The 17,690-nt window shown below is 33.2% G+C and overlaps 1 protein-coding gene across 4 annotated transcripts in view; it reads right to left on the reverse strand.

Annotated features, from left to right (window-relative positions):
* Positions 1 to 17,690, reverse strand: part of LOC100118566 (coiled-coil domain-containing protein AGAP005037) — a 1,551,999-nt gene that overhangs the window by 81,910 nt on the left and 1,452,399 nt on the right. The gene's annotated exons all lie outside the window — the stretch shown is intronic.

Consider the following 17,690-nt stretch of genomic DNA (forward strand, 5'->3'; position numbering starts at 1 on the left):
ATTAGTTAATTGTAACCCTTCTCTTGGGTTACAGTTTTTTTTTTTTTATAAAAAAGGTTTCTCTCCCCTACTTCATTATTATATTCTACTTATGTGTTTCCTACAAAACTAATCTATAACAAAAAAAAACAAATTAACCTTGCCAATACCCTAGTTAAAATTTTGGAAAAAGTCGGAAAAAAAGTCTGATATATTTCGACCTGGACTTTCAAACCTTTCTTTCTTTCTTCCTTCTAATTTCGGATTTAGTTAGCATTATATTGCACTTTGATCCCTATGTTTGGGTTGTGTACGAATCCAGTTACTTTCAAAGACATTAAGCTTCAAAATTTTTATCCTTGGTGAAAATAATTAAAATAATTTATATTATTTATTTTTTAAATTCACTAAAATTTACGTTATTGATTCTATATTTTTGTACTTTTAAGTTAATGTTACATATTCACTTTTTTAGATTAGATTATATTGCACGATTTCAGATTCTATTTTTTGTATTGTTGCTTAGATTTTTATTTTTATTGTGCCTAGGCACTTGACTTTACCATAACCTTACTAAACATATATGAGATTCTGTTGTCACGTTTCGATACCTTATAATTTTTTTCATCTATTCTGCATATCATTGCACTATTATTATCACCATTTTCTCACTAGCATTTGTCTTGTAGTCATAAATCTATCTGTTGTGGCATTTTTTTTTTCTTATGTAAGACAATCTTTCTGTTGCAATGAGCCTAGCCGGGCACGTAAGCCCAATAGCACACCTTTCTCGGTAGTGTGGAAATTATCATGCTTATCATTATTTCGACAGCTGAGTAGAAGAAGAAGTTATCTCAGATTAGCTTCAAAATCAAGTTATCTCAAATAATTTTTGTCTTAAATCTTAAAATCTTATAGAGGTAGTCTTCAGTAAATTTTTAATACAGCTATTTTGTAGAGAAATCTTATGTTTGCAAAATAGCCGTATTAAAAATTTACTGAGGACTACCTATGAAATTTTAAGATAGCAAAAATTATTTGCGATAGCTTGTTTTTGAAGCAAATTAGAAACAGCTTCTTCTTCCACTCAGCCGTCGATTTGTAGCCAAAATAAATACCGATTATTTTTGTACTGATGCGTACAAATCAATCTTTCTTAATAAAGCAAAATAGCAAATCAGTTTATAAGCACTGTATAAGGGGAAATATCTTTGTTGTGGTAAAATAAAGCGTCAATAAACAAACAATGTTTATCAACCCTTGTGATTTTTAAGCTGTGTTCTAACTAAATTATAATTGCTTCCTTCCTAAAAAAGCCTTGTAATAGTAATTTTTGGAGTTTGTGAAAAAACATGTGGGAAACATGTTTTGTGGCATTTTAAGTTGAAAAATAGTGTTTTTAGAAGATGTCCGTATGGATGTGTGTGCGTGTGTGTGTGTGTGTTCACTCGTATCCCTTCTAGCTCAGCTTATACTCAGTAGAATTTAATCCACCAAGTCTCATTTTCTTTGTTTTTACTAGTACATAGCGGGATAACAGTATTGAAAGTTATTAGGACAATACTTCACTTTGATTTTAAGTCATTTCGTGGGGTAGATCCTGAGAAAAACATTAACAACTGAAAAAAGTCGTTTTTCTACGTGACGCGGTAACCCCTACTGAAAAAAATCAGATGACAATCAGTTGATAATCATGCCGAAACGTCAGCTGATTATCAGGTGATTTCAGATCAATATTTTTATTAAAGCTGATAGTTATAAATATGCGTTTATGTGAGATAAAATGTTAATGATAATCAGGTGATAATCAGGTGATAATCATTAAAATTTTGTAATCATTAATATATTTATTATAAGTTGTTTAAAATAAGTAAAATTTATAAATTCTACATAATGAGGGTCAGTACTGGTGTTACCATCAGGATGATAACACGAAAACTCTGGCTGTGAGCTCCAATATTTTTGTTTTTCAATAATTTAATTTAGATAAAAAATTTATTAAGTGTTAAAAAATAACTACCGGTCAAAAAGAAAATATTAAAAACGTCTAATTTCATTTATAACTAACTAAGGATAACCTTAAATCAGTTCTATACGCTAACGTAAATGTTTCTTAATATTGATATTAATCTAAAACTGAAAAATACGTTGCTTTTTTTAATTTTCCAGTATCAGGATGGACCAAAATAACGACGAGCTATCAGAAAATAAAAAAATTGCTAAAGACCTTAATCAAGAAGAAAAGAAGTGAATGTTTAGCGAAACTTGATAAAGAGTTCACGTATGATGCTTGGATAGAACTGGTAGACACGATATGCCTAGATGTCGGTTTATTAAACATGTGTAGACATCTAGTTATCTGTACTATCAGAAAATGGGTATATCTCAGAAATAGAACCACTGTTTAGACCCAGAGAATATCAATTTATATAAGGTGCAATTGGGAATTCACAAAAGTATTTTTCTGAAACCAGATATGGTTAATTGCATTGACAAAATACTTTTTTTTCGACAAACGGCATAAGTATTAACAACTAATCCCTACTTGTTTGCCTACCAAGGAGAAGGAAGAAAACATGAGCATGCTTCTATAAATGAAATAATGGATAGATATAAGGTAGAATGCGGTGCAGCAAACCCTCAATTTTTACTTTATCTCAGCTCCAATACAATATGGAACGAAACCATCGTGTAGAATAAAATAGAAATTCAATAAATAAGACGATGTAAAAAAATAGTAAGATTCGACAATTTATTACATTTCTCCTTAAGTGTTCCTAGTGAATATTTTACAAATGGCGTTCATAAGGGTGGTTTGTCGGCTGTGAAAAGGTTACTATTTTCTATTTACAACATGCAAAAGCAAATAAGCTGTCGTTGTAATCCTATTTGAGTGAAAAGGAGACTCTTTGCATTTTGTTATTAATGCTATCGCTGTCGTCATTATCCGGTACCGCTGTGCCACCAAACCTTTGGGCAATATCGTTGAATTAATATTAGGGTATTACTGTCGTCGTAATCCTTTTTCCGTGAAGTCGTAGTTGTTAATTTAACAACAGGTGTGGCGGTGTTGAATGTTATCATTTAATACGACACAAACATCATCGCAACATGCAAAAGCTGATATGCTGTCGTTGTAATCCTATTTAAGCACAGAAGGTACTTTTTACCTCGTGTTATTATTATTATTCCTTGTGTTATTTGAACTACAATTTATTTTGACTTGTAAAGATATATGAGATGTAATTGGCGTAAGATCTCTTATGAGATCTACATAATTTAATACAAACATATATTAAGACATCTGCAAAAGGCCATTTCAAGTCAGCATAATTTGGCATAAGTCAACATAAGTCAGTTTATGTCAACATAAGTCACTAAATCTTATGCCAGACTGTCAGCATAGTGCTATGCTGACATCCATATAATTATAATTTAGAAATATGTTGACAAGTCTGCATAAGTCACCATGCAATTCCACTTTTTTCAGATGCTTATAATTCATGAAATTACAGCCGAATATAGCAATTTCAGGCATAGATCATCATATTAGAGCTTTGTATACCTATGTATACACCTTAAAAGACATTTCCTATGTGTCTGCATAAGTCAAGATACATACATACATATATATATATATATATATATATATATATATATATATATATATATATATATATATATATATATATATATATATATATATTGTTGTGACCGAGCTCGAACGATGTGCGATTCGGATGCCGTGAATCGCGCATAGCAACCCCTAACAACAAGATCAACGACGTCGCGATTGTGTTTGTTTATGTTTAGTCTGGTTATGACAGTTGCTGAGAGCAGACGTGTTACTGAGTATTAATAAAGAGTCCGAGTTTGTGTGTTCTTTTGATAAATAACGTGTTGTTATTTAATAATCTGTACCCGGTCTTAACAAAATATATATATATATATATATATATATATATATATATATATATATATATATATATATATATATATATATATATATATATATATATATATATATATAGATAGATAGATAGATAGCGTTTACGCCTACTTTCCAGGACCTTGGCAAAAATCGACCCCTTCGCTCAGAGTTCGCCATCAAGGACTGCGCTAAAGCAATCATCACTCTGGGGGAACGGACTCTAGTTTGGTCCTTGAAAATGTGGTTAAACATAGGGGGTTTCCAGGACGGTCCTAGAAACTACAAAAAGTCCTGGAAGTTGGCCTTACACCTACGGAATGTCCTTGAAAATGGACTTATATGTACTTACATTACATTTTCTACTCTTAGACTACATTTTATCTTATTCTATATTTACATTTTTTCTTATAACTACGCTTTTTTACATTATTTTACGCCGAATTACAATTTTTTACATGCTTGCTTTTCTTATAGCAATTATTTACATTTCCTCACTTGCTTATCTTTTCCCTCGCCGTATTTGTGACATACTCTCCTTTCCCTACCTGATTCATTCCTACTCCTCTGCTTATCGTTTTCCCTACTTTGCTAATTGTTTATTTATTTACAGTGCCATTTTCTATATCTTTTTCCCCGCTCGGTTTTATCTATCGCTCTATCTCACTAATGTTTCTTCCTAGCAATTTTTTCGAAACTGGTGCGCGTACATACATATTTTCTCATTCGGTTTTCCTTTTTGTATCTTTTCTAATTCTTTCATAATCTCTTCTTCCTCACCTAATAATTTTTTTTCATCTACTTCTTTTACCCACTCTTCCTCTATTTCTTTCCTCGCTTCTTTGCAGGTCCAAATGTGTCCCAGTTTCTCATCTTTTTCCCCACATACCCTACATTTACTATCTTTGAAGCCCTTGCATTTTTCTCTGCCTATATTCCTACACCTTAATCTTGCCCATTTTACTTCTATAAAGCCACTTACTTCCTATTTCCCAGTACCCTTCCTTTCCTATGTCTTCTTTCCAGTTTTTATATTCCGGGCAGAAGCTTGACTTTTCTTTCTTTTCCCAATCCCCTTTTTCGCTCTAATTTTATTCTTATCCCTCTTTCTAACCTTTCTTTTATTTCTTCTATGTCTTTCCTATTCTCGCATTCATATATTAATTTAATCAACTCCTGATCCCCTACTTCTTTCATCGCTCTCTCTAACTCTTCTCCCCATTTTGACGCGTTCTTATTTAATATTTTTCTCATCTCTTCTTTTAAACATATTCTTAGCCATCTCTCCTTCCCCATTTCTAGTGTATGTGTCAGATATTTGCTTGCTCTCTTTCTTGTTTCTATCTCCATACTATGTTTCCCTGCTTCTCTTCTCCATATATACCCCGGCGTACCATTATTCAGTCCCATTCCCATCTTCATGTACCTATTCTGTACTTTATCTCTTCCCTCCTACTACATCTCCATATTTCCGGTCTATACAAACAGCTAGATTTCACTATCGTTTTCATTAGTTAGGTCCTTATTTTCAACCTTCTATTTTCGCTCTTCTCCATATTCCCCATACCATATTTATTGCTCTGCTTGCTTTTCTTGCAAATTTTCTCACGTGTACCCCTTGCGAGTTCGTCGACGTTATTCACTCACCTAAGTATTTGTACTCTTTTACTATTTTCAGTTCGTTCCTTTCGTATACCCATCTGTTTTTCCTATTCACCCCCCCCCCCTCCTAAAACACATTATTTTCGTTTCCTTTGTGTTAAGTGTCATGCTTTTCCTTTTACAATATTTCCCTAGATCATTTATCATGCTTTGTAGTCCCTCTCTCGTATCCGCTAATGCAATAACGTCGTCTGCAAACTTAAGACAAAACATTTTTACCCCACCTATCACTGTTCCTCCCTCATTTCTTCTTTCCCAACTTTCCTCTAGATCCTTTATGAAAATGCTAAATGGTGACGGGCTTAGTTGGCAGCCTTGCCTCACCCCTTTGTAAGATTTAAAACTCCCCGTTGTCTCCCTTCCCAGTATAACCTCATTTTATCTGTTCGTTCGCTTTTTCTTCCTTCCTCTGTCTTCCTCTTCTTTTCTTGTTTGCGTTTTTCAAAGCTGCTACGCTCTCGGCGTCCTCCATCTTCTCGCCGCTAACCTCACTTTTTCCTTCTAACTTTTTTTCGCTTTTCTTTCCTTTTATTTCTCCTCCTCCCTCGAACCTTTTATTTGCTCTCTTTCTTCTCCCAGAAAAAAACACCCGTACGGAATCCGCACAGAAATCAGTACATAAATCATTACGGAAATAAGTACTGAATTTGAGTCTGAAACCGTGTAGATTCAGTCTCAAAACGCTGCACCGAATCACTAGAAAATCAGTGCTGCAATCCGAGTAAAACCCATGCTGATTCTAAGTAGATTAAATTGTAACAATTTTTTTAGATCAATAAAGTTGTAAATTCAATGTAAATATGGCAAGGCTTGGATATTTGGAAGTACCATGCGGATGATAACACCAAAAATAGGTCATACGTGTAGGTTATCAGTCATTTTAGTTTAATTTGTTTAAATAATTTAATTTTATGTAACATATAGCCTAGACATATGACCTATTTTTGGTGTTATCATCCGCATGGTACTTCCAAATATAGAAGCCTTGCCGTATTTACTTAAAATTTACTTAACTTTTAAAAATTAAATAATTTTTTGCAAATTAGTCTACTTAGAATCAGCATGGATTTTACTCGGATTGCAGCACTGATTTTCTAGTGATTCGGTGCAGCGCTTTGAGATTGAATCTACGCGGTTTCAGACTCAAATTCAGTACGTATTTCCGTAATGATTTCAGTACTGATTTCTTTGCGGATTCCGTACAGGTGTTTTTTCTGGGCTTACTTCTAGGTTCACTTTTCTCAATGTCGATTAGTATAAATTATATTTTGTCATTCCGAAGTTTATTCAGATTCTAAATCGATTGGTTCGATTGACGATAGGGCCACCATAAGAGTGATAACACAACATACATTATTAAAATATTTAGCTATACATTTTTACAACATCGCACCTCTCTCAATCAGCTGTTTTTATTTGAGTCCGTGTGTATTATAACCTGCAACCTTGCAAAGCAAATATTATCACAATATGATTGGTAAAACATGATAAGGGGGTCTCATAGCTAATTAAAAATTCAAATTTCGCGCCACAAAATAGCAGACGGAAAAACAATTAATTTGCTTATAACAACTAATTAAAACAAAGTTACGAAAAACCAAGAATAGACGGCCTTCCGCTATGTAATTATCTATTATTGTTGTACAAAGTTTCAAGTTATTATAACTATATGTCGCCGAGAACCTCGGAAAAAAAATTTTTAAAATCGTATTTTCTAAATTTTTACGCATGCGCTTATAGCCCAAGGGGACCAAACAATTTAAAACCTAAAAAAAATAATTATTCTTTAATTTAAACTAATAACTCCGATTAATATGAAATTTTTCACAGATTAATAATATAACTTCACCTATATTTTAGGATTTTTGTGAGCATTTTCGAACGTACTGTACCTCGGTGAAAAATCAAACACTGATTTATAACCCTTTATCACGTGGTTTTAATGTGGGTACCACGTGGTTACGACATGGAAACCATTAGGAAGCACGTAGTTCCCATATGGTTCCCATACGATTGTTACATGGTTACCACAAGCTATGTATTAAATAATTTGACAGTATGCTAATTATGTAAGTGATAACCACATGGGAACTACATGGGAACCACATGGGGACTACTTGGGAAACACATGATTCCCATAAGGTCTACTGAAATTAATAATTTCTATTTTTTGTTGTTAAATAAAGTTATTGAAAATAAGAATATTTAAGCCTAGTCGTCCAGTTTTGGTGTTATCATCAGGATGGTAACATTGAATCTGGACGACTAAGCTTGAAAATTCCTGTTTTTAATAACTTTATTTAACGACAAAAAATGACAATTATTATTTCCAGTAGACCAAATGGGTATCATGTGGTTCCCATGTAGTTCTCATGTGGTTATCACTTACATAATTAGCATACAGGCAGAGGCTTTGCACACGAGAGTCTGCGGGTGGGTTACAACACAATATTGTAGTATCTTGTTCATAAAGACTATCAAAATCACGCGCTTAAAATTTCTGCCTCACCTTTTTGATAAAAAATTTTCAGTACTGCACATTGTGATTGCTATTTTGATGTACCTCTATATCTAATATTAAAAAGAAGAGGTGATGTCTGTGTCAAATATAGCCAGTGATGAGCCCTGGACGTAATTCTATACAAATGTTTATATGTCAGTATAAGATCTGTTCAGATGTAAAATACTTGACATTATGGTTTGATATGCACTATAATGAATTATGCATCTAATTTTTATACAAATATTTCACAAATTGTGTAGAAACATGCTACCCTAACAGTTTTTACTCAACTGCTTTGGTTCATACTTCTTCTATGACTATAGCGGCTTTAAAAATCACATGAGTATACTGATAAGAAAACCATAAATCTATTAGTTAAGATAACAACCACTTGAATTATTGTTTTATTAAGTTGAAACAAATCTACATGCAAAATTTCAGTCCTTCTGCTATGATAGTTTTCGAGTAAAAACAATATTCTCGGTCAACTCCGTGTACTTGTTTTACAATTTGTTTTTGGTGTTACTCGAGAACTATCAGAGCTACTGAACTGAAATTTTATATGTAAGGTTGTTTCAACTTAATGAAACAATAAATCAAGTGGTTGTTATTATAACAAATAGATTTATTATTCACATATTAGTACTCATGTGATTTTTCAATCCGCCACAGCCGTAGGGTCCATTGCGAAAGTGCTAACCAAAGCAGTTAAGTAAAAACTGTTATAGTAGTTTATTTCTACACAATTTGTAAAACATTTGTGTAACAATAAGATGCATAATTTACTATAGTGCATATTAAACCATAATTTCAAGTATTCAGTATATTACCTCTGAACAGATCTTACACTGACATATAAATATTTTTATGGAATCACATCACTGGCTATAACCAATACATAGAGAGCGCCTGTTCTTCGTAATATTATATACAGGTGCACATCCCAGGTAAAAATCCCCACATGGGATCCATGTGGTATCTATGTAGAAACAATGGTGAACTTATGTGAGAACCATGTGAGATCAATTGGGAATTACGCAGTTCTTATGTGGGATGTTGCTGTGGAATCCAACTTAAGACCATATGGGTTACACGTTATTTCCGCGTGATACCACATACCATATAGGTACCACATGATTCCTACATAAAATTCATATGATATTGGCATGGCATTTACCAGGAAACCACACGAATTTTACATGATTCTTACATTATCAATGTAAGCAATACATTTTCAATGAATTTACCTAGATGAAGAGAACGTCAAAACCATGTGGTAATTACATGGTCCTCAGAAATTTTCATGAGGTTCCCATATGCGTTTTACATGATTCCTACATGATACCCACATGGTCTACTAAAACTAGTATTCGTTATTTTTTATTGTTGTATAAAGTTATAAACAACATAAAATAACAAATACTAGTTTTAGTAGACCGTTTGGACATCATGTGAAAACCATGTGGTACCTATGTCGGGATTACGTAGAAACAACATGGAACCAATATGGTCATAAGTTGGATTCAACAGGAAAATCCCACATAACACCCACGTAATTCCCATGAGGAATTATGTAATTCCGTACAGGTCCCATATAGTTCCCACATGAGTTCAACAAGGTATCCACATAGATCCCACATGGGCCCTATGTGGGGACTTTTACCTGGGTATACTTATCAGAATAGCAATCAGTAAGTCATCTATTTGTTTATATATATTATAACCTCGATAATAACCTCTTATAAACTTAGTAACAGTTCCCCTATTCTCGCCACCTCAAATGTTTCGCGCTGATGTTATCTTTGAAACTCAACCGGAAGTGCGAATGCAAACTTTTCATCTAATCATTTATTATTTTAATATTATAAATTAACACTTTGTTGATCAATAATGAAACACAAAAGTTTTATATAATTACTATAGCAAAATTTTATGTGCAAATTCAAGTTTAGACTCGTAATTTTTAAATCGAAAATTAAAAATCAACGGACCAATCACATTCTGGCTATAAAAGCTTCACAACATCCGGCTATTTCTTTTTTAAAGATAAGACTGTGTCGTTGTAAACCCGTTTATTATGTTTTTTGTGTAGATTGTTTAGCTAGTACATAATTATTAAAATAAAATTGCACTCTTACTCTTTAAATCTTTAGCCAATTCTCTTAGTGTACGATGGATTTGAGATTTTTAACCGATATTCATTACTTTTTTTATCCTGCATTAAACTTATACAGGGTATTCTATTTTAAATATATAATTGTATCTAAAATATTTAATTGTATGAATTATTATTGGTAACATAATACTAAAATACCGATTCGGAAATCGAAGTCTATGCGTAAGTCGAAACTTAACATTATACCGAAATTTTTCGGTGGATAAATTAAAATAGGAAATTCTGTATATTATTAATTTTTGTAAACTAATTATACGATAATGCTTTCAATATTTAGATGCTTATTTTTACGACAGTGAAACACACTTTTGTATATGTCTGATCAGCGCAATGGAAAAAGAAAAGCCAACAAATTCCTCCGCACTAGCCAGTTATCTTGCGAAAGCGATTATTATAGATACCTGTGTTGGATACAAAACCAGGAAATATAAAACGTATTCAAATTTGACAAGAAGTATTAAATGGGAAATTAATTCAATTATAGAACAGTTTAAAAGGGACGAAAAAGTGAAGACTACGACAACGAAATTGATCAACTTTTGTAAGTCAAAGAAGTTATTAGATAAGTTTTCTTTGAACAGCCAGTCAACTAAGGCCAACGGAATCTTTAAAGCGCTTATTTGACGTTTGTAAAAAGTCCAGATGTTAAAGTGGCTAGGTGTAATCGATATACCATGGATCATGGATGTGGCTCGAAAGTAATTGCAGCGAGAGATTTAAGACAAAATCAAAACCTTGATATACTTGGTTTGGTAAGCACCATCTCTGAAACAGAAGAGGAAATCCTGACAGCTCAAAATGTTAATTTTTCAATAATGATCAGTGAGAGAAGTAAAAAGCGAGTTTTATTATTATTTCCAGTAGGAGTATCCAAGATGGCGTCGGGAGGCAATGAGCCGCCCGGTGCCGCTCTTAATAATAAGTACTTTAAATGTCATCCAACCAATAAAGTAAGGCAGTAGTGTGCATAGTTTGTGGTGATTTCTATCACACGAGCGAATTTGTGTCAAATTATAACTGGAAGTCCTGTGAAATTCCTAAACAGCTCATTTGTAATCTGCCAGGAGCACCCGAATTTTGCTCTAACCTCTAAGCTACCATATGGCACGCTTAATCAGCAGGCCTGCGAATTCATCGCACAGCTGAAGTATGAAAACAGAGAAGAAGTCAAACGTGAGATATTAAATGACATCGAACTCAGCAAGAAAGAAGACGATGAAAACAACAGTACTATTGATGATTATAGTGAAAATGAAAAACAAAAAATCGAAAACAGTTTACTAAAAGAATTATACAAGGAAATACAAGGTAAAAATCAACTACTAAACGAATTACTAATTAAAGAAAAACAAAGAATCAATAACACTGATTTTAACAAAGTTAAATCATTTTCTGAGGCATTAACAAGTTCAATAAACAATAGCAACCCCAAACCCAAAAGAGTGCCTAAATTAGTTGTCAAGAAAATAAATGAAAATGGAAACACTAACTTAGAAAATACAATTGTCAAATATTTAACCAAGGATAAATCCATAAAAACTAAAAATGTCATTAATAAAAATAAAGATACCGTAATAATAAATTGCATGAACGAGGAAAGTATTAATTCACTCGAAAAAACTTTGATCAAAAAACTAGCAAACAAGGATTTTGTATTACAGGTTAACGCGAGATCCACACCTCATAGGAGGCACCATGTTTAGTATGTCGAGAACGCACCAACATGGAGAATACTCGATATTTAATGTTTTTGAAATTGGTTAGGAATTTAGGTAAATAAACTTACTATTTTAGAGCCACCATGATAATATTTATTAGGGCTCTAGAGAGAGGAAAGCCTTGCGGCATAAAACCTCACTCGAAATTGAATTTATGATTACAAGATAATTTTGTGAACGAAAATAAGGTGTGGATCGATATGTATAAGTGTGAGTGTATGTAAGGAGAGCGATATGCGTCTCCTACGGGCCTTACGATCACGTCGAACGAGTGGGGAGCACGTGACGTGTCTCCCGCTGGTCTCGGTGACCGCGTGAAAGGCATGTTCGGGATAGGAAGGCCGGAGCTCTCGTCGCGTCGGCAATTCTAAATCTTCGACTGCGACAGAAGTCTCAGCGTCAGATTTTGCGAGATGCAACTTGGTCAAGCGCGCGCGAGATCGTAAGATTCAACGAGTATGAAAAATAAGACTTGTTTGAATTTGCAATATTCTGTTATGGTGTCTGCTCCGAGCTTCAGATCTCTACCACGATTGAACTAAACCTCAGTGCTGACCAAAACTGGACTGATTTTAGATTTTTCCGTTGGTGGAAAATTACCTCGGTCCTCCTCCCCCGCTTCCCCCTTCCAAGCGTCACAGCGGTCGGTAGAGAGAAGCTGAAGCGGGGCTAAACCCGTCGTAAAGTACTTGGTTGAGCTTGAATTGGGGGTGCGGGCCCAGCCGCTGCCGGGCCGTTGCGCCAGCCGACGGAGAGCGGGTTCCCCCAGACCCTTATTAGCGCTCGGCTTTTGCTGAGCCTTTTTATGGTGTCGCTTACGTGAGGCCGTTTGGTTTTGCAGGAAGACGCGTAATGACCGGAGAGGACACAATTGAACGGTGGTATTATTGAGACAAGGCCGATATCTCGATATCGTGTTCAGAAAGATGCGGGCGAGACGTGCCGAACGCGACGAGAGCGCCGTTATCCGCGAATGTCCGTGCTTATGACGGAGCAGAGTCCCACAGGGTACAATACTCGGACCTTTGCTCTTTATACTCTATGTGAATGACTTACTAACTGAAATGCCAAGTAATAGCATTATGTCGTACGCAGATGATACAACTGTAATATCAACGGGAAAAACGTGGAAGGAAGTTAAAAACAAGATGAACAAATATTAAGAAGACGTCTCTATATGGCTTAAGCTTAACAAGCTAACATTAAATGTAAGTAAAACTGTTTATATAACATTTAGAAATTATTGTAATAGTGTTCCCCAGACAATCGATATTAAGATAAATTATGAAAAGATTAAAAGAGTGACAGAAACTAAGTACCTTGGATTTTTTTTGACTCAAATATGAGATGGAGTAAACATATCGATTATCTTATCAACAAAACTAGATACCTATTTTCAAACATAATTTCAATAATATTTTCAAAAAAATATCAAAATTTATAGATCTAGATACATTCAAAATTATTTACTATGCCATTTTTCGTGTGATAAGTTACAGAATAATTGCATAGGGAGGTGCATACCAAAATAATTTGCACTTACTGCAAAATGTACAAACAAAAATATTAAAAATAATTAACAAAAATACCTTCCAAACAATAATTCCGTTCAATTTACAAAAACTGTTTTCATATGATTGTCTTAGGTACTACTACGAAAGTATTAAAAATCAATACACCAAGTCAATAAGTGAAACTAGAAATAAACTAATAGCTCCCCCTAAATATTCTAAAACTGTTAGTAGTAAAAATAGTTATATTAAGGAAATTCGCACATACAACAGACTGCCAAATAAGTTGAAAACACTAGATATAAGTAAAAACTCTAATATTAAGAATATTAAAGACTGGGTAAGAGATAATGAATGAAGATGTCAATAGAATAGATTGAAAAGATCTCAAAAAATGGCTTATGTCATTGTGCTTAACTAACCAGGAAGATAACATCAAAGGAAAATCAAGAATACATGCGCATAGGCAATCTTACTCTTAACGAACACACCAATCTTGCAACTAAGGAAAAAACAAATACAACAAAAGATGAAAACATAGTACTAGACCTAAGAACATACATTTGTATCAATAAAATGCCAATATCAAAATCATCGAAAACACATTCGCATCACGAATTATAATTATAACAAAATTGTTTTACTATACACGAAAATAAGTCTAAAACTGAATGAAATCATATATATTTGGATGCAAGAAAATGGGAACAACTTATCTAAGTTCAACATAATTAATTTCGTTCAAGGAGGTTCGATAGCTCACGGCTATCGGGGAAGAGAGAGAGACTTTCCTCTCTCACCGCGCGTGGCCCCGCGCACCGCGCAGCCCCACTCACAGCCAACAAGCTGGCGGTTTCGTTTACGTTTTCGTTCAGTACACATAATTGGTGTTGTCAATCGTTTTACAATGTTCTGCACATGTTTATAAATCATTTTCCAATGATTTACAAAGTTTGATATTTTCCTCTTATTATTTTTGAGGTTATCCCATAAGAGTCTGTGTATAAGAGCCTAACTTTAAAGTTAATTATTGCAAAAACTATACTGACAATAGATCTAATATTTTACCAACAAGTGTATCGCATGTTTATTAACACATTTTAATTGTTTTCAAAACATTCTAACTATTTTCATTTTGGTATCGAACCTCCTTAAGAAACAACCAGCTTAAAGGAACGTAAAATAGATGCAAATATCGAAAAATACAAACCTATAGAAACGATATTCTCTAAGATAGATGAAATGGCGGAACACAACAATATCAAAGCAAAAAACAAAGTTCCGGCAGAAGCTCCAGGACGAAAATCAGGAACATCAATAGACACAGGATGACTTACGGAGATATCAATTACCTAGGCTCCAAAAAAGCAATTTTTCATTTTTACAGAGGTATAAGAGGAACACAAAATTTTACGAACTCAATGTACTCCATCAAACAACAGCCACCTCACAAAGACATTGTGGTAATAGATGACATCGTGTTCACATCCGACTGTAGAAGCGATTCATCACATCAACATAAACAAATGTTTCCTTACTACAGAGTCACTTGTACTGTAGAACTTACATGTCCTGCTCAACAAATACGAAAGGATAGCTTTTGCTAGAGACAGAAACGCAACTACAAAAACGTTTACAACTGCAAGATCTATGCTTGTGAGGTTGTGGTATACAATCAAAACGTTAATTACAACTTACACAAAATCAGATAACATAGTAACATAGAATCTAAAAAATGCAATATAATCTAATCTATAGTTAAGGGACATTAATAATCAGTTAAACATAAAATACAAAGAATTGAATTACTACAAGTTAAGCAATTGCTAAAATATACTATTTAAAATCAGGCAGAATAGATAGATTATATAACTATAAGTGTTAAAAATTTCATATTATATTCATGTTAAAATTGCGCGTTAGAAAATTCAAATGAACCCTAACGGCGCAAACTAAGTGTGAATGATTGGATAAATGATTTTGGTTGTAGTTCCTGGTCTGAAGTCGGATTGGGAAATATACTATCAGGAATGAATTATATTTAGTTTTAGTTCAGTTTTTAGTTTGTTATTGTATATGGACCTGCGTACAGGAAATATTATTTTTCTCTGCAGGATGTGATTCTATAGTGCGTAATTTGGGACAAATCACAACACTGTAGAATCTGCGATTGTTGTATAAGTTTATGTAAATAATGTAAATTTGAATAACTCTGGATTAAATAAATAAATAAATAAATATTTTCCACCTGGACCAGCTTTACATGCGATAAATATAATATATAATGTTGCTATTTGTAGATATCTTTATATCAATTGCAAATACTTACGCACATCTTCTAGGCAGTCTGTGGCGGCTAACTGTTTTTGCACAATTGGGGCAATTTTCGTTTAGGAAACATTAATAAAATCGTCGCCAAATAGAGGTAAACTGGCTTAATCAAAATTTTGTAACACAAAGCACATAATTTTAATAAGTTTCAGGCGTTTACAATGTACATATATTGTAATCTTTGTAAATATTCATATCGTTCCAAACTGAACAAGACTTCTCTAATATCCCAAAAAAGTTAACTTATGTTTTTATTTCCTTTTTGGCTATTTCGAGAAATTGACGCCGCTACTATATAGAACATCAAATACCCCTATGACACTAAACAAATTATACAGGTTAAAAAATGTCTATGGTTCCTATCATAAAGTTATAGCGAAATTTGCCGAGCAGTTCCATACTAAACGCAGCTGTCCTATATCTGTTGAAATAATTTCAACTATATGATAATTTCAACAAAATAGCGTGTGTTATAAAATATTTCATTTAAATAGTTTTGCTTAACATTTTGTAATTTAATTTTTTGATTATATGTTGTCATTCTTACAAACATGCCCGTATATTTGAAGAAATTATTAGAATTATTGTTACAATCCTAATTATTACACATGCTTGACCGTTTGAGGAAGTATTGTCGTTAACCAAATACCGTCAAAATATCAATGAAATTAAATACTATACGAAAAAAAGTTATAGGAATTTAAATGTTTGATCATTTAACACGTAGTCTTTTGGAATTGCATTTCCAGTGACCGTCACCTTCAAGTTTTATACAATCTAGTGTTATGTTTTTCTTAAAAGTTGTTTAAGTACAAAATAAATTTTTGAAAAATATTTATAAATGATTTATAATTTACATGGTAAGGTACAATTATGATATGTTAAATTATTCGAAGTTAGCGGAAGCCGTATTGGGATATGACACTGTTGTTGCGAGCTCTCGTGGCAACTCATGAAAGTTGGATAAGCGAGACGCTGGCATTGACGAGCATAGCGATTTGTTATAAATTTTGTTTTCTATGGAAACATATTTCTATAACCACATATTTTATTGCATATGTAGAAGATGAACAGCTAGTAGAAGACGTTTAAAGAATTATGCAGTACCTAGTTGCAATTCACTAGGTGACAAGAGTGTAAAAAAATGAACCAGAAAGCAGTAAATAATGTATATCGACGGCATGTTGCATACGCTATAGATATACATTATGCCGTATATAAATCCCAATAGTCAGCACATATGCTTACATTGGAGTCTGAGAGTCAAGAGAGAGTGCAGTACAGCATAATCCGACTCTACAATATAAGGTAAAAGCACCAGTACCGGGACATTTTCAATATAGCCCTTCGGAAAAAATATAAATTATGAGATTGAGTCGCAAAATTGGAAATAAAGCATAATACTATCATGTAGCCAGGGAAATTTCCTATCGAATAAAGAAAAAAGTTTGCGTTTTAAGTCTTTTCTATGCTGATAAATAATAATTTTAATAAAAGAGTCGATGAATGTAGTAGCGGGACACGATTTTCGAGTTAACCGTAGTAGCGGGACAGGCACTTGGACCCAGTACTGGGACAACTATTAAGTGTTATTATTCCTTACTTTTTTATATACAAACACATAAAAGCTCCATTTTTCGTTTCATTTGACAATACTAATCAATCTAAATACTTTTAAAGTTTATTTAAATTGATAAATTAAAAATCGGAAAAGTGGTAATCAGAGACGCGTAACCTCACTTTTTGAGGTTAGAATTACAAGCAAAATCAAGGAACTTTGAAATATGTAAATTCCATTTTTTCCCAGCTAAATTCGATTTTATATTATTAATTGTTATTAAAACAACTGTTTAATATACTTTAAAGTACGTTTCAGTTGCTG

This window comes from Nasonia vitripennis, assembly GCF_009193385.2.
Source record: "Nasonia vitripennis strain AsymCx chromosome 1 unlocalized genomic scaffold, Nvit_psr_1.1 chr1_random0005, whole genome shotgun sequence".
In the NCBI taxonomy this organism is placed as follows: Eukaryota; Metazoa; Arthropoda; class Insecta; order Hymenoptera; family Pteromalidae; genus Nasonia; species Nasonia vitripennis.